At 49.4% G+C, this 24,174-nt stretch overlaps 1 long non-coding RNA gene across 5 annotated transcripts; it reads left to right on the plus strand.

Moving 5' to 3' along the window:
• The first annotated feature begins 237 nt into the window (after window positions 1-237).
• Window positions 238-22,256, plus strand: LOC140616255 (uncharacterized). Of its 5 annotated transcripts, none has more exons than XR_012016802.1 (6): window positions 238-1,481; window positions 2,324-8,177; window positions 9,933-10,140; window positions 12,173-12,287; window positions 18,758-18,824; window positions 19,363-22,256. It is a non-coding gene; the product is annotated as an uncharacterized lncRNA (long non-coding RNA). The 5 variants fall into 5 exon arrangements; XR_012016805.1 differs by having other exon boundaries at window positions 2,324-3,011; window positions 4,484-8,177; window positions 18,758-22,256; XR_012016803.1 differs by having other exon boundaries at window positions 11,032-12,287; window positions 18,758-22,256.
• Window positions 22,257-24,174: the final 1,918 nt, after the last annotated feature.

Raw genomic sequence — 24,174 nt, forward strand, 5'->3', positions numbered from 1 at the left:
CTCGGTCAGCCCCCCGAGTGGGCAAGCCCTGGGCCACCACCCTCCCCGCAAAGCCGGCCAGCTCGGGCCCATGCAGGCCATTTCTGCCAAGCAGAGGAACAGACCTCTTTCTCCCCCTGAAGTGCTAGTTAGGAGTCGATCTTCCAGTGGGAAAGAAAAATTTAGGAGCAGGGAAATAAACGTTTAACCATCTCAAGCAATTAATCATAAAATTACCTCTTATTCCCTCCCAATTCCCACCTAAGTAAATTAAACTAAAAGAAACAACTGGCTCAAGTGACAACTAAAATTTAGACGAACCAGATTTTTAATGAGTTTCTCAAATGAGCAGAGGAGTGATAGCAATCATCATTCAGTCCAAATTGCTAGGCTGGGACCCAACTTCGAACCCCCGAGGCTGGTGCCTTTGAGCAGTCGCACATGCCCACATGAGAAAATACATATATTTAGACGATTCTTTTGGATTTTTTTTTTTTAAGTATGAGGCATATTCCATTTGGGATTCTTCGCAGTAATTAAGATTTGTGGAAGGGTGAATTTTAGAAATAGGAGCCCTTCAAATGTTTTGTTGGCAGTGTGGGGAAAGGATATTTGCAGATGACTGTGTGATGAAACAGAATTACGAGCTCCTGGAGGGGAGGCCGCTCCTTCGAGAGCCGTCTAATGCATTATCATAAAGCCCTGGGGAGAGTCTTCTGGATTGTTCCTTAACAGCAAGCACACACAAGCCAGACAAGTCGTTTGTGCAGAAAGGTCAAGGGTGTCAGGGAATCGTCTCCAGGCGAGCAAAGCTGCACGGGGTGGCCCCTGCTCTGGCCTCACGTGGTGCCTCTGGCCGCCTTCCCAGCCGCCTGCCAACGGGCTGACACCAGATTCAAGGAAGAGTTCCATTTTCTTAATTCCAGCACCTTGGCTTCCCATCTCCACGCTCATGGGTAACTGAGGGCGTAAGAGGAGCTCTCAGGTTCTCTGCCTTTCCCCCTCTCCTCGGATTCCATCCAACCAGGGTCGTGAAGCCCCCCTGGGACGCATGAAGTGCCGACGGCATCTCTGATAGAACCATCCAGCCCATCTGTGCTCGGACAGACTCCTGTCATCTCTCTGGAGCCCGGCGAGGCTTTACTGTCCACCCACTTGGTCTCCGCGAGCGCAAAGGCCTCCTGGTCCTCACCGTGGAATGGCCTCCCCGAGGCTGGGGTTCTCAGGAAGCCTGCTTTCATGGGGAAGGGGATTGCCTCCCCAGAATGCCCCCCCCACCCCAGGACCTGAGGCTCTGCTGCAGATGAAAGTCTGGCCTTGTTGGCACCTGTCAGGGGCGCGTGCACGGAGCATCTGAAGCAGATTCAACTTGGCACGCAGGTGCTTTGCTCCTAAGGATAGTTTGAATATACGGGGTTTGGGAAATTGTGCCAAAACCACAAAATGAATCAGCTCTCTCTGATGAAATCATCTGATCTTCTTCCTCAGGAACATGCCAGGAGGTGAGGGAAATGTGTAATGAAATCGGTGGCTTTTGAGGCACCTGATTTGACAATGGCGCTGTAGCAAACTGTGTGTCGAGGACGTTCGGAGATGCCCTCTCCAAGAATAGCTACCCGGCTCTGCCCTTTTTCTATGATATAACCATGACCTTCAAGTTATGACGGATCCTGTTGCATCTCAGGAATGTGATGTGGTATAATTAGAATGTGCGGTCTGGGCAGAGGTGCGCACAGAAGGGGTTGCGCCAGAAACGAGTCAGAGGTGCAGGGAAGTAGGTGCAGCAGATGCGGGGCTTGGGGAGGGCAGGGGCATGGTGCCTGCAGGGCACTGTGGCAAAGGGCCCTCCTTCGGGTTGAGTGAGTGTCAAGATGTGTGGACAAATCCCAAGACTGAGCCCTCATGGAAGCTCGGGTGTTCTGGATTGCCCACATCTGTCATCTGGGCTGGGACGGGTCCTGGGGGCAGGGGTGGCCATGGCTCGGGGGCCAGCCGAGGACTGCAGGCAAGAAGCAGGGTCTGGCATCCACTGGGAAGCCAAGACCTGTCTCTGGATCTGAGCCTGAGCGCTCGGCCAGGTCACAGGGCGGGAGGCCAGGTCACAGACACGTGTGCAAAGAGGTAGCCGCCATAGGCTCAAGGTGGAGACCTCCTCCCGGGTGAGAGCATTTAACTCCACTTCACTCTCGTGTCTCCTACTCCCCTGTTCTGTATTTTTGTAGAAAAAGACGCAGTGAGAGATTGTCAAGTGCTTTGATACAGACATTTAACTCGGACCCATTCCCATGGTCTAAGCTACTGATTCTCTTCTTTATTCTTTTTTTTTTTTTTTTTTTTTTTTAAGGAAGTTCTTGCAGAAGAACATCTTCTTAGCAGACTGACAGTGGTGTTGAACAACACTCATCCACTCCATCATCTGGTCTAAATGCTTCTGTTCCCATGTGACAGGACAAAACCAAGATGTGGAATCCTCCGCACAGAGAGAGCACGATTTCAAAAATTACACATCTAAACAAGCTGGTAGGAAATGTAGACGAATGCCAACAGTTAGTGGTCGGTGCCAGACCTCGTAGGTGATTTCCTTTCCTTTCCTTTCCTTTCCTTTCCTTTCCTTTCCTTTCCTTTCCTTTCCTTTCCTTTCCTTTCCTTTCCTTTCCTTTCCTTCCCTTTTTTTTTTCCCTTTGGTTTTGGTTTGTTGAAAATTTCCACACACAAAGGATTTGTTCTGCTTTTATAGTGAAAAAATAAATCACTATTAAAACCAAGCTAAACCAAACCAGCGATCATGAACATCACTGGGAGGTCAGGCCATGGCCTCCCTGGGCAGATGGGTACGTCGAGAGGAATTCCCTCAGTGGTGGGCTGCTGGCGGGCACTGTGCTTGGAAGAATTCTCCTTGGAAGAGTGGGGAGGCCAGTCCCGTGAGTGTGTGTCCTCGTCTGAAAGTCTCCACTTTTGAGTCTTGCCTCCGACACCTTCGCTTTCACACAGATGCTGGGAACAAGTGGTCGGATCAAAAGACCCTTCCTTCTGTAAGTAGCTGTTCTGTCCCATTCTCGCCTTACAAAATCGTAGAAACTCACCAAGCCATGGAGTGTGAGATTATCCATTTCAACCACTTCGTGTTACAAATGAGGCTGCACAAGGATATTAAGCAGCGTCCTTCAGATTACAAGAGGGTTTGGACTGGGAAAATGCATTTACTTCTGTTTACAGTTGGCTTCTCCACATCCATCACTTCCACGCTCATTCATTTTGCCATTTTTGCGGGACAGACGGTGGAATATTTCATCAGGAAATAGGACGTATCCACTCATGTACAGTCATTAGGAATTAAACCGCAAATGCCATTCCCCAAATTAATTTGGTTTATACTTAAATGGAGAAAGTGCCTGCCTGGGGCTTCATTTTTCACTGCAAGAAGAGATCTGGCTCCTTCCCTGTGCAGCCTGGGAGGCCTGGGGTGGGGAGCAGAGGACCAGGGAGAGGCTGCTGGGGAGGTGTCAGGGTGGGGGTGCCTGAGCTGGGGCCTGGGGATCCGATGGAGCACATGCTGGGGGTGAGGAACCCTCGTTAGGATTTGGGACATGAATACAGAGGAAGAGAGGCATCTGGCAGGGGTGCATGGGGTGAAGGGGAAGGGTCAGCAGAGCGCTGGGTGCAGGGATCACTGTCGGGGAAACACTTCAAGGACTTCCTGCCTTCAGCTTTCATACTTTTCTCCATTTGCCTCCATGACTCTGAGTCCCTGTCTCTTCTCCCCGCTTGTCTCATCCCTCTCCCATCCTCCTCATCCTCCTGCCTTCTCACAACTCAGGGGCTCTCCAAGGGCTCTTCCTTCCACAGGTTCAAGCCCAGCCCTTGGGGGCCGGGCTCTGAGTCATGTTCCCTGTCCAGTCTCTGATACCAACCATCACGTGTCACCTCCAAGTCCAGTGTGTTCCAATCCTGCTGGTGAAGCAAGCACCAGGGCGTGCACCATTGTCAGAGCTAGCTAGTTGGAAAGGGTGAGGAGGCCGAGGCGGATGTGGAGGAGGGAAGCTGGTCAGAGTTCCACAGAAAACAGAAGTGCTCTTGCAGTGAGATGAGTCCCAGAAGAGGCTCATTTGCAAGGGGCAGCCGAGAGTCATCAGAGCTAGTGGCAGCTGACCTGGTGCCTTCATTGGCCTGAGGGGAGGAGGGGTGGAGAGTAACCACAGCTTGGAGGGAGCACAGGTGTGGAGTCTCTGAGAGGTCCCCCTTGGAGCTGGATAGATGCCCCACTGGAAGGGCAGGAGCCACATTCCACACATGTCTCCAGGACCTTCAGACTGGAAGTGCTTTGAGCAGCCAGGGTGAAGACTCAGCTGTCTGGAGATGGTAGGGACCTTTGCTTGAGGAACAGGGATGGCTTGTGGGTGGTGACCTCACTGAGGACGAGGAGGGAGCCAAGGGGATAATGCTTAACTTCCCTTCCTCCTTTCCTCCCTCTCTCTGATGTCCAACTTTGGCCAAATCCAAGCAGAGCTCACACGTGGGCGTCCAGCTGGTGTGTATCCCAGGAACCACGAGGGAAGAAAACACCTTGGACCCAGTCACAAAGCTCAAGATGGTCCCCTAAGTACAGCTGGTGTTTTCTTCTCTGAAAACCCAGCTGGCATCAGCTCTGCTCCTGCCCCAGAGGCCAGCCTGCTTGTGCTACCTGCATCCTCTTGGCAGCATCACTGAGCAGCTTGTTTCAAACTTCTCCGGGGCCAGTGCAATTCTCCCAGAGACCTGCCTAGATGTGAGCCCAGATCTGGGAGCTGATTCAGAAGCTGAAGACTCGCTGCCTGTTTCTGAATCCTCCCAGAGCTCTGCCTCCAAGGGCACTAGGCTCATGGGAGAAAGTGTCTATCCTTTTGTTCACACAAGCTTGCTGTGGCCTTGCCATATGTGGGCAGTGTCTCTGCATTCACTGGTAGCAATGTTGACTGTGAAAATGGGCGAGAGAATTCCCTGACAGACACACCAAGTGGCCCTCCCAGTGCAGGGCTCCTTACTGATTGCTTACTGTGCACAAAATACTGAGGACCTATGACTTTCTAAGTAGCCCTCCACACCATCCCTCACCAAAAAAAAAAAAAAAAAGGCAATTTGGATAAAAGATATGTGGGCTCTGAGATATGACAGGAAAACTGAAAAAAAATTGAGATTAATAAATGTTTACAAATCTATAAAAATGCCTGGTCATGACTAATCAGCTCAAGTCATAGAATTTTGGTAACATATTTAAACTTTTTAATGATGTGCTATGGAGGGACCATCACAGTATAAGTGTCCTGAGCCCTCAAAGGTCTTACAGAGCTCAGTGCAAGCACTCGGCAGTTACAGAGCTTGAGCTGCAGACTGGCCGTATGTTTCATTACTGAGGCCTGGAAAACACGATGTGAATACAGCACATACACCTGTCATGGGAAATCAATGCTGATCAAGTCATTAGGAAGCTGAGAAGAGATATTTAGTTGCTATGAATGCCACACAACATTTGTAGCCTTTCAATCTCATGAAATCCTATTTTTTTGTTCTCTAAATATATGCCGGTTGGTGGTCTCAATTCCTGTTTCCCTGAAGTTGCTTTTCCTAGAGATTTGGCCAAATTTGTTTTCTTTAGATTCTGATTCAGCATGTCTGTGTCTAAGGGCTTGACAAGTCCTAAGCTGTGCAAGGAGCTGGAGCAAGTTGTGTTGGAGATGGAGGTAAGGCTGAAGAGTTTGTTGGGGGCAATGGCTGTGACAGCTAAGGGGAGAGAGCAGGATGGAGCAGTCAGGGGTGAGAGGGTGGGCACACCAGGCTGTGGCGCAGACCTGACTGTCTCTGCTCCCCACTCAGGATGAAGTGCTGGAGCAAACACCTAAGAGAGGAGCCCTGTGTTGGGTGGAAAAACCAAGCCCTTGCATGGCCTTGCTGGTCTTTGGCTGGAGGCCACCTAAAGAGTAACATGAGCTTGCCTTAAAGGTGAGGTAGACCCCAAAGGAGCTCACAGCTGGAAGTCTCAGACAAACACATGCCCCCACCCCCCAGCCTGGCAGCGAATCCTTTCTAGAAGTTTCGTCCTAGTGGCACTTCTCTATGTCAGCAACCACTTCCTCTGAACCTTGATGAAATCCTGCTTTGTTGGCCGCCATATTAATTGATGAGAAGCAGACGTTCACAGATGGAGGATCACATTCAGGAAGTTAAGACACCCACATCTGGAACCAGACTCTGGCCAGGGGATCTCCTGACCCTACTTACTACTTTTATTCTTGCTGGAGCTTCCTTGTGAGGGACTTTTCCACGCTGACCTTGTCCGAAAGCCACAGATCTCTTTCTGCTTGAGACCTGATAAGCCCCAAGGGTTCTTCAAGATAGGGTCTCACTTCCAGAAAGCAGCGGCCTCCGCAGGCAGGAGATGGTGGTGCGCCGCGGGGTGGGGCGCGGGGCTGGCGCCGTCCCTCCAGGAGGCTGGTGACTTGAAGAAGCCAGGCCTGCCAGCCGCACATGCGTAGTTTGATGGGTCCGGGCCAGGGTGACTGTCACAGAATGATTAGTATCCAGAACTATGCTCCCTGGGATCGGTGTTTATGCCATAATTTTCAACTCAGTGGATGGTCTTTGGTTCCCATAGTTGTGGAGAACTTTTCTGATTATGAATTATTATGAAGTGGTATTTTCAAAACTTCACTCTAAAAATAATGGATTTGGAATGGTTCAGAGCAAGCTTCTAAATATTTCAACACCGCCTTGCATCTTTGTTTCAACTTTTGCCTACTCAGGCTGAAATTGCTTAAGATTTATGAATCTGGTAAAAGAATGCGCTAGTGTTAAAATCTCTATAGAAAAAAAAAACCACCCTAAAAATAGCATTAATTTGCACAATTTGGTAATTATACCATGAAGCATTGCAGAAGATTAAAATGATCTCATCAAGGCAATCAAAGGATTTCATGACTGGAAGGGCATAGATTTTCCAGAGTGATTTCAGAAACACATGTCCTGATACGTCAAACTCCTTCTCTTTCTGCAACAGTCTCAACTGTTGAGGCCGGTGACCCGCAGCCCATTGTGAAGCTTACAACTTATGAAAAATTTAAAGCACATGAAGCAGGAAGGAAAATACAAAAGTCCGCTTTTCCTCGTGTCTTAACCACCACACATCGGTTGTGAAGTCGAGAAAAAAAGTCTTGTTTTGCTTTCTGACAAGTGACCCTATTTTATGGCATTTTATCTCCTTTCCAGGCAGGGATACTATGACCGGACCCTCCCTATCATATCTTTGAGTCTCAATCCCCCTCGAAGTCAGAGAGGTAACTATGGGGAAAAGACTCATGGCTGCAGCTTGTTCTGTCATCCTAGCAGGCAGGGGGAACGTCCGTGAGGCTACACGTTGATCCCCAGAAGTGCCACCGAAGTGTCGCTGCCCACTTCTGAGGGCTCAGACAGGAAAGCTGGTGTGAGAGGAACTTTTTCAGAGTTGATTTTGGCCAAGGGCAAACAAAAAGCTCATTTCTCTTTCCAGCACAGAAGGTAGTCTATCAAAAGAAAGTTATTTGTGTCAGAATCGTTCCATTGGAGATGAACTGTGTGTTATTAGGTTCCTTTAGTCAGTAAAAAAGTGAGTATTTATGGCATGTTGTAGTTCACAGCCCTAATAATCCCTTACTATTGAGTGTGTATTTGCGCGTGCACGTGCGTGTGTGTCTTTTTTACCTATACCACTTGCCACCTCTGACTCTAAATTTCTCCACACTGTAGGAAGGAATTGGCAGGAACAAAAGTGTATACTTTCCTGTGGTTGTGGAAACCGATGACCACAAATAGGCCATCACCAAGAGGGTGATATAAAATAAAATACATGTATTCTCTCATAGTTCTGGAAGCTGGAGGTCAGAAATCTAGGTGTTGAAAGGCCATGTCCTGTCCGAAGGCTCAGGGAAGCCTCCTTCGCTGTCTCTCCCAGCTTCGGGCCGTTCCTGGTGATCCCTGGGGTCCCTGGGCTCGTAGATGCGGCCCCCGCGCCACGTCTGCCTACATCGTCACGTGGCCTCCTTCTCTGCGAGCTGGGCTCCTCTGTGTCTCCGTCCAAAATTTCCCTTCCCGTAAGGACACCAGTTGCTGGGGCCCACCCTGATCCAGGATAACTTCATCTGAACTTGATTGTGTTGACAGAGACTCGATTGCCAAATAAGGTCACACTCGTAAGTACCCAGGGGTTAGCGCCTGAACAGACCTTTCTGGGGGATACAGTTCAACCACCCACAGCAAAAGGACAAGCATAGAATTAAAAGGTGGACAGATTGGGAGCCTCCGTAGCAGCTGGGGCTTCAGCTCGTGGCCCTTCCTGATTCACTGACGGGGCCGCCGCTTTGCTCTCACATGGGGTCGTGAGCCATGCGCAGACATGGTGGGGGACAGGTGTCCTGACCGGTTAGCAGTGTGTCCAGACGTGCTGTGGACATGGGAGAGGGGATGGCAGCCTGTGTGCAGCTGACCTGCCAACCTGGTGCATTGTTTCTTGGCTAAGCTATTCACTTACGAGTGTTACACACCGTATTCATGAAGTGAACCAGGATCTCAATCCCCACATTCCAAGCCAAGCTCTTGACTTAAATCTGATTTTACCCCAGCTCCCAACAAAGAGTCGTGATGTTGTGCAAACGATGACTCACCTAGCCAGTGCCCCCGGGATTCGTAGGGCCATGGAGAGGCATCCATAGAAAGAGCAATTTTCAAAACAAGATGTGTGCTTTCTGAAATCACATCATAAATCCTTGACCGGGATGCTAAGAAATTTAAAAGTTTCATGGAAGGGAAAACAGAATTGTCTTTCCTTTACTCTTACACATTACCTTATGCTCCATGGTTAATAAGAAGCCCTGACAAAGGAAGAAATGTTATGTCACTTGTCCCTTAATTTTGTGAGTCTTGTTCATAGATTTCACCTCTAATCATGCGAATATAAGATGAAACTTCTAGAATATCAGGGTCATTGTATTTGTCTGCTCAGCCTGTTGTCACAAGGTGCCACAGACGTGGGGGGTGACACCACAGAAATGTATTTGTGGCACTTCTGGGGGCTGGAAGCGCGAGGTCAGGCTGGGAGGATGGATTTCTTCTGTGGCCTTTCCCCTTGGTGGTCTTCTCGTTGCACCCTCGCGTGCTCTTTGCTGCGTGCGTGCGTCCACGAATGTCTCTTCCTCCTTATAAAGGATGCCAGGCCCATTGCATCCGGGCCCCAGCATTATGACTTCATGTGACCTTAATTATCTCTTTGAAGGCCCTGTCTCCAAAGAGCAGTGCATTCTGACGTCCTGAGCGTTAGAGCTTCTATCCAGGGATTTGAGGGGGACACAGTTCAGCTCATAACAGTTTCAGAGGACCTTGCAGACAAAACTAGGCAGCTACTCTTTTCTAGAAGACTGTGCATTTTGCAATTAGTTGAGTGAAGCAAGTCTCTGGTAGCAGATTGAAATTTTCTGTTTCAGGGGCTTAACAGATGGAGGTTGCTTTCTCCTTATGTCACCTGGTCAGTGAGGGTTAATGGGAGGTCACTTGAGACCCTGGCTGATGGAGTCTTCCAGAGTGGTGTCTGCACCTTAGGGAACGTGAGTCCCTGTGTGGCCGTGGCAAGGACAGCACGTAGACAAGTCATGCTCACATGTCCCTGGACGTGACACATGGCTCTTCTGGCCACTTAGCCCCAGGGCCTGGGAAATGTGGGGAGGTACGATCACTGAACACAGGCCCCTGTGCTACAGCCTGATAGGGCAGGAGAATCTAAACCTTTGCTCTAGGTCATGATGAACCCAAGTCATATTTTGCTCTCTATAATCTGTCTGTGGTGGGAGGGATAAAAAAAATGAATGAAACATAAAAAGAAAAATATTTGTGTGTTAAAAACTCCCAAAGTGTTGTCATAGTGCATTTTATTCTGTGATTTGTCTTCCCAACAGCACTGAATAAAAGGCTCCCTTGTGAGCTACCCAGGATATAGCAACAAGACTCAACTCCAGACTTCAAGGAGCTCTCAGTCTAGAGTTAAGAAAGCCAAGAATGTGGCCAGAACTATCCAGATGAATGTAGAAGTCACTCTAGGTAGAGGGAAGCTGCTGATGGCTTTCTGGGAAGACGTCTGGGTAGATGCCTAACACTTGTGGGCAGGTAAGGGCATGTGCTCTCAGCAAAGACGACAGGTGTATGTGTGAGCTGTGTGTGTGTCTATGTCCTATCACCCAATTCCAAGGTGGGGATAGGGGCTTCCCAGGGCACCAAAAAGGTCTCTGATGCCAGCTGGGTGTCCTGTGATTCAACTCAATCTGATACGATCTACTCAGAGACAGCATCAGATCCCAGAGGATAGGGCTCAGTCCTACAAACTGCCATTTGCATCAGATACTCATTGCAGGTCCAGGTCACCTGCGCCTCTGACCTACTCACTATAGGTCAGAACTTCCTACAACCCTCTCCTTGGGTTCAATTAATTTGCTAGAACAGCTCACAGGAGTCAAGAAGCCTATTTATTCACTAGATTGTCAGGTTATTATAAAGGATATTAAAGGAAACAGATCATCAAGATGAAGAGAAACCCAGGATGAGACCCCAGACAAAGAACTTTATGTCTCTGTGGAGTTTGGGGCCCAGCTCAGGGGTATGTGGAAGCATCTGGTTCCCCAGCCTGGAAGCTCTCCCCATCTTGACCTTTTGGGATTTTATGGAAGCCTTATTACATGCGGATGATTGAGTAAATCATTGACCATTGGTCATGAATTCAACCTCCAGATCCTCACCCCTCCCAGGGAAATCAGGGGTGAGAAGGGGACCTGAAAGTTCTAGCTCTCCATCCCTGGTTAGTTCCCCTGGCAAACATTCTCCCCCATAGTTACAGGATTTCCAAAAGTCACCTCATTAAAATAAATTCATTCCTGGTGGAAAGGGACTTGTTATGAATAATGAGACACCCATTCACCTTACGGCTCTGAATGGATTTCAGGAAGTGGGGACACAAGACCAAATATTATAGCAAAATATGTTCCCATTGCTCTCATTGTCCAGGAAATTCCAAGGGTTTGGGGAGCTGTGAGCCAGGAATCTGCGGGAAGACCAAGATATGTATTTATTATAAATCATAACAAGACAGTACGTGTGAGAGTGAGACCGAGTGTGTCTGCGTGTGCTGGTGTGGGCGTCCCCTACTCCGGGCCCTGTGGAGCTGGACCCCTCCTTCCACCCCTGCACGTCCATCCGCACCTGCATGGCCATCCTGGGCTCCTGGGCCATCTATGAAGGTGAGAGGAAACAAGAGGGCAAGTGCAGGGGGATCAGGATTCCAGACATGACTTCAGTAGAGTTGCAGCTGATTGGTTTCATCTCTGTCTCCACCCCACACCTCCCTCTCTCTTCCTCTAACTCCCTTAAAAACACCGTATTGAGGTAAATTGAAACAGAATTGTGTAATTGTTTTTTTGGGTTCCTTCTGAGGTTAAGCCAGATGTAGTAGTTGTTGGGACTCATCTTCCTAAATTAAAAGAGCATCTGAGGAAATAGAATCCTTATATGACTCTGTCCTACCTCGTAACAGCTACACAGAGAATAAACCCACTGTTGTTCATTTGTTCCTTCTAGCTCTAAAAACTGAATTCCAGATTTCGGAATAGCTAATACAATTATTTAAGTAATGAGGTAAAAACATATAAACACACAAAACCCCAGCTGGGCCCAGGATTCCTCTTAAGGAACTACTTTCCTTGAAGGGTTATATGAGGATTAAACGAATAGAGGATGTGAAACAATGCCCATATGGCCAGTCTGTATTCGGTGTGGGCTGTTGTTTGGGGAGCTTGCCCCACATGGCCAGAAGAGGAGGGGGGACGTGAGCAAGAGGAAAAGAATGAGTGAGGGGGGGAAGGCAGGTCTGGAAGGGAGGCAAGAGGACATCATGGGTTTGGGGTAACCCAGCAACATTCTAGAAAACCGGCGTAAGCAGTTCATCTGGACTTCGGTGTGTTGAAATCATTAAATTCTGTCCCCTGTTTCTCATTTTCCACCCAACTGTTGTGAACATTGGTAAAAACCAGGCTAGGCCTCCAGATACTTTGGGTGAATGGTTTTCTTGATTTGTGTCACCTGTTCAGTGATGTAGGAATCGGGGTACGTATTTATAAAGGAAGAGCTGATTATATTATGTATTATAAAGGAAGAACTGTGCAGTTTTGAGGAGGACTTTGAACTTCCACAGACCATGGCATTGGACGTCATCCATTATTCCTGGATCTCATGGCATCGTGTTTGGATTACACTTCTGTGCCCATGTGAGTATGTTGCTGAATTGAAAAGTTCTCAGGACAGAGACAATGCCCAATATATCTGACACTTCACCAAGTGCAGGCTGTGCGGATGGCTCTCAGGAACGACGGGATCATGTGCTGCCGTCGGGTGGCTGGGGCAAGCGCCAGTGGAACTGGTGGAGCTGTCCCGGGCTCTGTCTCCCCAGTTTACTTCCCCCATCAAAGGCTAGAGATTCATGTTCATGTAAAATGCTGGGAAAAATTAGTAACAATTTTGAGATTAACCTAAGGCATCCCACTTCACAATCACATCGAACCTATTAGAGCATTTGGTATCAATCATATACAAAGTATTTGCTATATTTTAAATGTGTGCCCATTTTAAAGAGCAAAGGGAAAAACCGTCTTGATTAAAATGATCTCAATGATTAATAACTAATAAACACATCCTTAATCATGTTCTTTAACAAGGAATGCCAAGGAGCAAAAGTCTAGGGCGAAAGACATGCACATTTTAAAACTCTGGATATTTATTGCTAATTTGTCTGCCATAAAAGTTGCACCAATTTATACTTTTGTATTGGGGTCAGGGAGGAGCGGGTATCTTCCTACTGTGCAAATTCACATGGTTCCCTCCTTACTGGGAAGTTAAAAATTTTTTTCATGTGACCGTTATTCTTTTGCGCTGATTTTATATGAATTTCCTCCTCAAGAGTTTAACAATTTTTCAGTTAGTGTGTTCATATGTTTAACTTTTTAAAAATTTGCCGTTTATGGTTTGTACTCCATCTTATTTTATTTTTTTTTCGAACTCTATCTTAAAGAGTTTCTGACATGGCTTATTTTTTTAAAGTTTAAAAAATAAAAATAAATTCACAAAATAAAAATAAGACCAAGCATCACGTAAAAGGAGAGAAAAACCAAAAAAGCAAATAGGCATAATATACCTAAAATGTTGACTATAATGGAGCATTTAGACCTGGCCTTCCTGATGGACAATGTAGACAGGGATTAGCAACATTTTCCTGGAAAAACATAGCAGTCCTTCAAACAGAGCAAGTGAATTATCCTATTTAAACCTAAAGGAAAAAAAAAAAAACTAAAGGAGTTTATCACAGGAATGTGTTAGGAGGTTTTGAAAATGTCTTCGGAAGAAGCTATTAGACCCTCGCAGTTATCGTCAAGTAATTCTGTGGTTGTACATATGAAAAGAGTTACTAAAAGCATTGAGCCCATTGCCTCCTGGGATTGGGGATCTGGAGACCATTTGAATACAGCAAGCAAAATAAAGGGTACTGGCAACAATAAAACCATCAACTTTTAGTCTTCTCGTGTAAAGACAGTAAATAAGATAAAATAATAGAAATAGTCATCACTTACCGTAATAATAATTTCAATACTGAGACCGTTTGATCACTCCTCCCTTATAAATTTGACTGGGAGACTCATAGGGGCATAAAGCAGAGACAGTTCCCAATCCCGCGCTCACACATACTCCGGTCCCTCGTGTTTTCATTCAGCTGTGCACTCAACAGCATCCCTTTTGCAGACTGGCGCCAATCTATGCGCCTGAGTGAGAAACCCTAGTACTTGGGAAGCTGAGGCCAAAAAAACCCCGAATCTGTTCCCCAGGATTACCCAGCTAATGAAGAGCAAAGCTGAGGTGAAGGTTCCAGACCCCTGACTTGGGGCCTCCAAAGCAGGAATCTTCAGATTGCTAAGGGAGATGCAAAGAATCAAAAGTATGAACTTTGGGACACAGTCGCTGAAAAGATGAGGAGGGTGGGTTCCAGAGTCCGGGGTGGAGGCTAGGAAGGACGGACGTGGGGAGCCCTGCAGGTATGGGGTGCAGCACTAGGCTGCAGTAACTGACGGGTCCTGGGGGGTGCCAGGAGCCTGCATAGCGACTGGAGGTCATGGGACAGCTGAAGAGCAGGACCTCGCAGGCCCAGGGGAGCTCCTCTCTGCAGTGACCCCTGAGCCCTGCAGCTCCCTCAGCTGCTGCAGCTGCTCTAGGAGCCCCAGAGAGAGATGACCTTGTGGTCTCCGCACTCTGCAGGGCTTCAGCATGGGGGAGGGACACTCGCCGTGGTCTCAGGCCCCACAGGTGGCTCTGCGGCCCCCCACGAAGGGACTGCCGGCCCGGGGGCAGCACCTGCTAGTAGGGCTGGGATCACCCTCCCACCTGCTCTCAGGCTGGGAGCAGCTGCCTGGGGGTGGCACTTCCTTCCCCCCTGAAGCCTTGTCCCTTCTATTTGATTTGAAAATCCATCCTACCACCTGCAGCAGCACGGTCACCCATCCCACCACCCTCATGTGGAGATCTGGGGATTTGAGTTCACCACAGCACATCAGGGGAGCCCCGAGCTCTGGGAGGCATAGCAGCGGTCAGCCTCTTCCAGGAAGGGGAAACACCACCCATGCTTTCTCCTTGAACCTAAGGTCCCATGGGTAACTGCTTAGTTGGCCATTCTACTCTATTAACACTTTCCCTGGAAACCGTGTGTCTTCTTAGGTGATCACTCAGGGGTTCAAGGAGGAGAAGCAGTTAATCCCTGGGTGGTGGTATACCTCGGAGGGGTCCCTGGGTGGAGGTGTCCCTCGGAGGGGTCACTGGGTGGAGGTATCCCTTGGAGGGGTCACTGGGGGGAGGTGACCCTCGGAGGGGTCATTGGGTGGAGGTGTCCCTCGGAGGGGTCACTGGGGGGAGGTATCCCTTGGAGGGGTCACACTTCAGAGCTGGCTGCAGGTCAACGGGCCTGGCTGCGTGATGGCACCTGCTCCACATGTGGGGCTGCAGAGGGTTGGGGTGGGGACCAGGATCACTGTGCTGGCAGCAAACTAAAAACCTCTGCCCCAAAGGACAAACAGGGAAAATGCATTCGTTTGAAATGGCCGTGGCGTCGTTCTGCAGAGGAAAGCAGAGCAAGAGCAGAGCAATGCAGGCCTCGGGCCGGGGTCTCCCCGGTGCTATGCAGAGGGGCTCAACAGATCAACCCCCCGACAGGAACAGCTCACGGCGGTGACTGAGGCAGAGAGTCTCGGGCCTGGGAAAGACCAGGTTAGAACATTCTAATACAGGAATGTTCCAGTTTCAAGTGCCGATGCCAAATACAGCCCCCAGTAGAAGTCTATGGTTCGCTACGCAGTGTAAGGATCATTTTTCTCAAAAAGTAAACGATCCTGGAGGATGCTTACCTTCTTCATCTGATTTTTCAGAAGAAGCGGCTGTGCAGGGAAGGTCGCAAGAGAATGTGAGTCGAGGCCGAATTCGTAGCCTAGAGAGGGCCTTACATGCGTGCCAGCCCCTCTTGCCCTGCTTCAAATCCTCTTTCTGCTCAGGGTGGAGCCAGGAAGACCCGGCTACCTGCAGCGTTCAGGGAGACGTGACAATGTTCGCACTGAGCTTCTGCACCTGCAAGCGCTGCTCCCTTAGCCAGGAGGATGGATTTGTCCTCCTGGGGCATCCGCCAGGATTGGCATCTGCTCAGTGTGCTTTGTAAGAGCTTTTCCTTAAAAAGTAGAGTTTATATCAGCCTATGCTCACCTGAATTCATCTGTCCTGAAACGTTTGCAACTAAATTAATAAAGATTTTTTTTTTTTTTTTTTACCTAGTCGCCCTGCTTCTTGGAGTTGATCAATAATTAGCAATCTGTGATTTGAGTCAGGAGGTGCTGTGAGTGAAGCAGTTCGCAGTCTCACAATTTCTATAAACCATCAGCTGGAAACAACCTGGATGTCCAACCGGGGACTCTCCTGGCTTGTGTGGTGTATCCAGGAAGATATGGGAAAAAGGTGTGGCCTCCCGGCAGCCAGTGTCCAGTCTCATGGCCTGACAAGCACCCCTTCTTCCACAAAGACACAGCCCCAGTCGGGACGCCTGGCTTGGCAAGTTCCAGGGAAGCAGAATTCCTCTCTCGTGTGCACCTTCACTGGGTGCTGTCGTGTAGTGAACAACCTGTATAACTGCGCCTGGAAATCCTGTCCAACAATAGAGACACAAGTATTAGGGTAAATTCCTGGGGCAGAATATTACATAGCTATGAAGAATCAGGTCATAGGTGGATGTTTATTGAGAAAAACAATGCTTTTAAGGTCAACACTGCAAAATAAAGCAGCAGACCACGAAGAGTGTAAAATGTAATTAGAAACACCACCACCACCTTGGAGAAAGACAGAAAAAGGCATAAACTAAAATTGTAATCCTAGGAGATGAATTTTTCCCTAGCAATCTCATATCTTAAAGTTTCTGCATGTATAACTTTGTAATTAAAACAAAAGTAGGCCCGTTCTCATGGCTCACAGTAGCTACGTCCTACAAAGCATCACAAACGCCGAATCAGAGGATCCGGAGCCCATGATCCCAGAGGACACACAGGGCTGGGCTCCCGGGAGGCTCCATCACAGCACTGGTACCAGCTGGTCAATATGTAACCTCGTTTTATGTGCCGTTTCTGGACAAAGACATTTTAATTTATATCTCTTATCCATAATAATTACATGCAGTCCTTATTGATAATAAAACACTGACCAAGAGGGTTTAAGCTCTTCACAACCGTGGGTAACGCAACCATAAATTTCTCTGGCTGGCTGCCTCACACAACGCTCTCGCAACCACATTTTCTCAGCTCAGTCAGCATCTCCCACATCCGAAAGTCTCGCAGCTCTTCCACCTTTCGCGGCTCTTCCACCTTCCACATGCATTTCCCCCTGAACACATCACAGCTTCCTGGCGTGTTAGGAACACGGACAGCACTTCGGAGCTACGCATGGGGACTGTTTTCAACAGTGAAATCACCAACGAGAGCACGAAAAAGCAAAAACGTGGCACTCGATAGACCACGAGAGGGACACTTGCCCACAGCTGAGGGCTGGGACCTGGGGTGGAGCATCCCTGGGTCCTCCTCAGCTGGGAACTGGGGCTTTCTGCAGTTCTAAGTTTCTGCCGCTCCGTGCACGTCCACAAATGACCGCAGAACACCGTGCATATTGATTTTGGAGTTACAAATAAATTCTATTGAGAAAGTGACTTTGCAAACAGGAAATCAGCGAGTGAAGAGGTTCAACAGAATTAAAAGCTAACAACTCATCATTGTAATCAAGTGAAGTCATTCCGATGACATTTCAGGTCTTCCAGATAAATCATGTGGATCTGAATTCGCTAAATTCCCGTTTTCTGAACACAGGGCTAGCCTGCCGTCCACTAGGGAATCATAACCCATAAAATTTAATGACATTTAATATGTTTTATGTTAGAGAGCAGTAATTTGCAATCAAAATCATTATGTCTAGGTTTTATTTTCCTGCGTGGAATTTTATGCATAAAGCAACGAATCGAAGCAAGATGTGCTGAAATCCATGTGCGGCCCTGGTGACAGAGGGGGGCCTCTGGCAAGAAGGGCAGGGTTGCTTTGGGGAGTTCCACACTTGGGAGGGATCCTATTTCACTTCTTGGCTGGAGCCCCACCCAGCACCTGGGAAAATAGACCCCCTCCACCCCACCAGGCAGCCCTGCCTGCCAGCGCTGCTTCAGAAAGAGATTTAATTGAATTAATAGAAAGCAACATCAATAAACATTAGCTCAGTGAGGCTCTCGTGGTGACTCCAGGGCCGCAGGCTCAAGCTGTTGCGGAACACACCCTCTGTCTTGGCAGAGGTCCCCGACTTGGTACCTCTCTTGTGTGGCCCTCTGGAAACCTCCACCACTGCCCGGGAGGCAGGGACCGGGGATACCTCCAGCCCACCCTCTGCTCTGTAGTCATCCCCTCCTTGTAAGGGAAAGCACTGCTCCCCGTGGCACTGGGCCCGGGCCTGGGTGGGACTGGGGTTGGGCCGGGGTACCCATCAGCGAGCACAGCCTTCCCCTCTTCAGCCTTCCTCCCCCGGGGTGCTTGCGTTGTCTGCATTTAGGAAGGGCTGACAAAATGGGGAGTCGTCAGCCACACCCCAGGTGGAGAGACGAAGGTAACAACAGTTGTGAGCAGAATGGCTCTTGCAGATCCTGCACTGGTCGTCACAAGAGGAGAGGCCACTGTAGTTGGGCAGGTTGGGTGATGAGAGAAAGAACAGGTTTCACCAGGTTATCTGCTCCCGAGGGGACAGCAGGGACGTGGTGGGGATTCTCCGCAGGACCAGTTGAGGGAGCGCGAGAACACTGTTCCTTATGGGAAGGTCCAGGTGACAGAGACCCTGCGATCAAGCAAGAAAAGGTCAAGAAGATGCTCTGAGAACAAAAAGGCATCACGTCCCTGCGAGGCTCCTTGTCGGCAAGTAGGATTCTGTGCAGGGAAGCCGGGAGCCAGTCTCCCAGGCTCGTTATTGCTTTTTAATAGTGATTGCAGTGTTATTCCCTTTAACAGTTGACATTGGCACACATGAATGATTGTAATATATAAGGAAAAACATTATAAGAAAAGCCTCAGAAGAGATTCAGCAACTGCATTTCTGTGCCTATTAAAACAGCCTTAATGTGTGATTCCTTCGGCTCTCGTAGACACCAGTGCAGATCGAAGGCCGCGTTCGGGGTTGCCAGCAGGAAAATGGGTTCCAGGGATAACAAGGTGAGTGGATGTGACACACTGATGCGCGCTGGAAATGGAACTGGGCGAGTTCACATGCGCGAGGAGGTGGACAGATGATCACCCTTCACTTTTCCGCTGAGCCAAGAAGAGCCAAGTCGTCCTAAGCAAACGCTAAGCAGGTTGCCCATGTGGTGAGACCTTGCCCGGAGGACCAGGCACTGCAGAGCCACTGCCCCATGCAAAAGGGTTGGGAGTTGGTTGGTGTAAGGGGAGGCTCACCTGTTCTAGAAGGAGGTTCCACCCAATTCTAGAACAGGGCTAACATGTCTACCCCCATGTCCCTCTCCTTTTAATTCCAAGTTTTACAAAGACACCAAAACAATTTCATGGTGACTGATTCACTAAGAAAGGGACTACACACACACACACACACACACACACACACACACATTTTTGCTTATATACATATATATGTATTTGCTTATGTGTTATACGTACTATATACACTCGCCTCTTGTTCTCTCAGACTGGACTTCCCATTGTTGTTCACTTGCCTGTTGTCTGCTTCCACCTTCAGGATATAATTGCTATTTCTAGAAGAGACCTTGTGTATTGTGTTCACTACTGAAGCTCCAGGGCATACGCTATAAACCGAATATTTGTGTCCCTCCAAAATTCACACCTGGAAATCTGGTATTTGAAGTTGGGAACTTCAGGAGACGATTTGGTCAGGAGGTCAGAGCCCTCAAGAATGGGACCAGAGGCCCTCATAAAAGGGACCCCAGAAAGCTCCCTTGCCCTTCCTCCCGTGTGAGGACACAGGGAGAAGGCAGCTGTCTGTGAACCAGGCAGTAGAACCTCACCACACACCTGATCAACTGGTGCCTTGATCTCGGACTTCCAGCCTCCTGAACCATGAGAAATAAATTTCTATTGTCTACGAGCCACCGGTTGATAGCACTTCTGTTAGAGCAGCCCCAGAACCAACTAAGACAACACAGAACAATGCCCGGCACCCAGCAGGGAATCAATATGTACTTGTTGACTAAGTAAATGGATGAAGGGATGACAGTTCTGGGGTTGACTTGGGTCCCACCACGACTGTGGTTACACATGGGGGCACTTTGTGGAGCATACTCCTCATCGGCCCTGCTCCTTGGACCCCTGCCAATGTAGGGGGAGTCCCCTGCCCCTGTCACAACTGGGGATCTTCCCACGACAGCTCCCCCCAGACCTCCTCCATGTCCAACTGGCTGCCTGATGTGAACCTTCTCTGGGCCATGCTACTGTCTCTTGGGCGATGCCTCAGTGCATCAGATCTTGCTGGATGTGTGTGTGTGTGTGTGTGTGTGTGTGTGTGTGTGTGGTTGCAGTGCCCGCTTAGGGCTGCCCTTCCCAGTCAAGCACTGCAAGGTCTCCTGGGCCTGGGACTGTGGGCTCCAGGGTGTGCGGGGACACTGCTGCTGCTCCTGCCCTCTCTTCCTGGAGCAGCCCACCTCTGCCAAGGCACTGGGCAATGATGCTTTCAACAAACTGCAGGAAATGCCCCTTCCAATGTGTCATGGTAAGCAGGGCAAGTGTTCAGTGGCTCTTTCGGCTTTTGTCCCTGTCCTCGCCTTCCCATGGGTCTCCAACACGAGTGCCTGGGGCTCAGGCCGTAAGCCACGGTGACACTGTAGTGCTGCGCTCAGGCCACCAGGTCGAAACAACAGACGTCTACTTCTCACAGTCCCAGAGGCTGGAAGTCTGAGATCAAGGCACCACCAATTCTGTTCCTGGTGATTCGTCCTTCCTGGCTGTCACATAGACACCTGCCTTCTTGCTGCGTCCTAACATGGAGGAGAGAGGGAGCTCTGGCGTCCCTTCCTGTTCTTATTAGGGCCCACCTCGACAACCTCATTTCACCTTTACCAGCTCCTCCCAGGCCCTGTCTCCAAATAAAGTCGTGGTGGGCTTTAGGACTCCAACATAAGAGTTGGGGGGCAGATATCATATCCAGTCCATCACATGCCCCTGTCGTCCCGAAGTTCATGTCCTTCTCATATGCAAGTATTTGCATATACTAGTTCCATCTGAACAGTCTCAAAACTAGTAACTTATCCAAAGTCTCCTCCGAATCTGGTCTAAGTCAGGGGCGGGAGAGACTCCAGATGGGAACCAGTGAAAGCAGACAAGTTGTGTGCTTCCAAACACAAGGATGGGATGGGCTATGGACAGATGGTCTCATTCTGAAGAGCAGAAAGAGGAAAGAAGGAAGGAAGGAAGGAAGGAAGGAAGGAAGGAAGGAAGGAAGGAAGGAAGGAAGGAAGGAAGAAAGGAAGGAAGGAAGGGAGTGACAGGTCCCAGGCAAGCCCACAACCCAGCAAGGTCTTATCTGCTGGTGAGCTCACATCGGAGGTGGCAGGTTAGAAGCCTGGCTCACACCCACACTCACCTCCTGTCACCTGCTTGTTCAGCCACACCCTTAGTCTTCTCGTTGTCTGCAACTGGGACAGACAGGATTTTCCAAATCTTCCAATTCTGGTGCTTTTTTGCTTCAGGATTAATTCCTCCACCCAAATCACCTCCCTTCTCGTGATTTACTGTTCACCGTCAGGAGGAACCAAGCTGCTCCTCCAACACTCAGCTTGGAAATCTCACCTGAGTATCCACGTTCAGTGCCCGCAGCTGATACCTTCCACAAACCTCTGGAACACAGTTCGCCCAGGTTCTTGGCCACTCGGCACAAAGGGTCAGCATTTCTGCTGGTTACAAAGACGTGTTCCTCATTCCTCTGAGATCCCCGCAGAAAGCCTTTCACATCCCCATTCCTGCCCACAGTCCCTCATGGTGACCCAGGCTTTGCTGAGCATGCACCCCGGCGCTCCCTCAGCCCCTGCCCGTGACCTACATCCACACGGCTGCTCCCACACTTCGGGCACCTGCTGCAGCACAGCCCCTTCTCAGTACCAAAATCTGCAGTAGTCTTCTCAGGGCCCTGCCCCTTCCTCGGTCCCCTCATCCCTGCCGATGGGTCAGCACCTCACCATCAGTGCCTGCTGCTTGAGCAGCCCAGACACGCACACAAGCGCCTGCCCACAGTCTTCCTTTCGTGCTCAGGATTCCTCAGCATGAGTGGATTGTTCCACTTGGTCCTCAGTCTTTGATTTTATGAAGGTGGAATCTGAAGCTTTGCCCTGGACAATATCTGCTTTCGAAGATCCTGAGTTGTATTCATTGCTTTTGCTGCTTTGTCCTGTGTCCCCTGGACGCCTGCACATGACATCCTGTGATTTGCTCTCCCCGCCTCCTTGGTGGTAGAGATGACCCTCATCCCTACCCAGTCAGGCCCGCTCTGGGTCTCAGAGACTCTTCAGGGTCCTTGGCTGCAGACAATGCTCTTCAGCCATGGGCACAGAATCACAGCCTTCCCGCTTCTCTTTGGCAAATTTAGTGGGAGTCAGTGGTGGAGAAGGCTTTGCGCACATTCGAATCACCATTTGGGTCTAGTGCCCAACATTTATACATAAAAAGTTCATTGAACTAGTTTAGGGTTTGTTTTACTAAATAAATACTTATTTGAGAAAACGATTTAGACTGTGGTCCAACATTTCTCTTTCTCTCACTCCTCCTCCCTTCTACTTTCCTTCCTCCCTCCTTCTTTCATCTCCTCCTCCCTCCCTTCTTTGTTTCATTTTTATCTGTCATGTCTGACAAAGCTTAATCGATGATGGCCTCTGCCACCCTCAGGCCTCCCCATCAGTGACTTTCCAGTATTTTCCACTGTGGAAACAACCAAGCACCGTCTTCAGTACAGGCTCCCAGCTTCACTTCCTCAATGGGCAGAAAGGCCTTCTAGGTCCTGAAGACCCCTGTTACCTCGACTTTGCTGCCAGAGATGACATGTGAGGAGGAACTTCTTCCTTGCATGGGAAGGGCCGCAGGGCAGTGGGGCCTCAGACCACACAGCAGCCCCCCACCTGCTGGGGGCATTATCTCAGAGGTTGATAATGGGAACTCCTGAGGAACCCCGAGCAAGACCCAAACGCTGTGTCCGGGACAGAAGCCAAGCGTGGAAAATCAGGTCCCGGTAGATGGGACAAGAAAGTGCCTTGGGAACAGCTGACCTCATCTCCTGACGGTGTCCTCCAGGTCATGCCTGGGTGTGGCTAGTAGGACAGAGAAGTTTTCTTCTCAGATGCCCCTGAGAGGGGAACCAGGCATCTTGGGAGGCTCCAGGCAGCGGCCCTCAGCTTTTAATGGCCATCTGTGTCACTGGAGGTGTGTATTAAGGAGGACAACAGCTCCAGTCCATGAGAGCTGCTGGCTCCAAGGTGGCCCTGACTCGGAGTTGACAGACTCTGTCTCAGTGCCTCCCCAGAGGCGTGCACAAGTGGGCGCAGTGTTTAGTGATGTTGCTCTGACTGTGGGTGGAAGGCAGCTCTGCTGGTGTCTGCAGGTGATGGCTCAGTCTTCTGGCACCAGCTCCTTCTCCTCCACTTCTCTCTCCTGCTGGCTCTTCCCATCGGCTGATCAGAGAGTGTCTGATCATAGCATTTACAAGGAGGAAGTGGCAATGGGAGGAAGAGGGACACCACAAGTCAAATAAGTTGACATCCTTGACACCAATAAGGCAAGAAATGACTTTTAGTGAAAATCGGCTCCCCCAAGAATGCCAGATTCTAGACGTAAGCAGAGCTGGAACCCAAACTTAGCACACCCACAGCCCAGAACCTAAGGCTCTCACTGCCCTGGCCACTCTGGAGGGCAGTGTCTGCTCACCCTGGAAGGATGGAGGCTTGGGCAGCAGAAATCAGGACTCATGCATGGTGGACGTCTGAGCAGCGTCCCAGCACCAGCCGCTGCTCAGATGATGTCGTGCTTCTCTTGGGGCCTGTGTGCAGAACCCATCAGGGAGGTCAATGCCCAGAAGACTTTTGGGAAAGGCATGACCTAATTTAAATACCTCATTAAGCTTATAAATTATTGCAATAATTGTAGATATGAGAGAGAAACTGAAGAATTTTAGGTCTAGGAAATGATGCCATCTTGGAAAAGTCTTTCTAAAGTAATTAAACAGCTGCATCTGGACTAGAACCTAGTCTTTTCTCATCCAAAGAACTCTATCTACCATATGGGGCCCCGAGGTTTAGATTCCAAGGGAGCGGGGACTCGGAGACCTGCCCCAACTCTTGTAGGAAGATGTCTGTGGTTTAGGGGCAGGAAGTTGTGGTGTCAGAATTGGCTGAACATTAAGAATGAAACAGAGACAGAGTGATGAGTGAATGTGAGCCTTCAGTGCGGCGGCCCTGCAGGGGGATGTCCAGGCAGCCATGGGCAGCGAAGGGGCTTGGGAGTTATCAACACACACATACATGGCGGGATAGCATGCGATTACCTGGGCTTGTCA

Source organism: Canis lupus, chromosome 24, assembly GCF_048164855.1.
Source record: "Canis lupus baileyi chromosome 24, mCanLup2.hap1, whole genome shotgun sequence".
NCBI classification, from domain to species: Eukaryota; Metazoa; Chordata; class Mammalia; order Carnivora; family Canidae; genus Canis; species Canis lupus.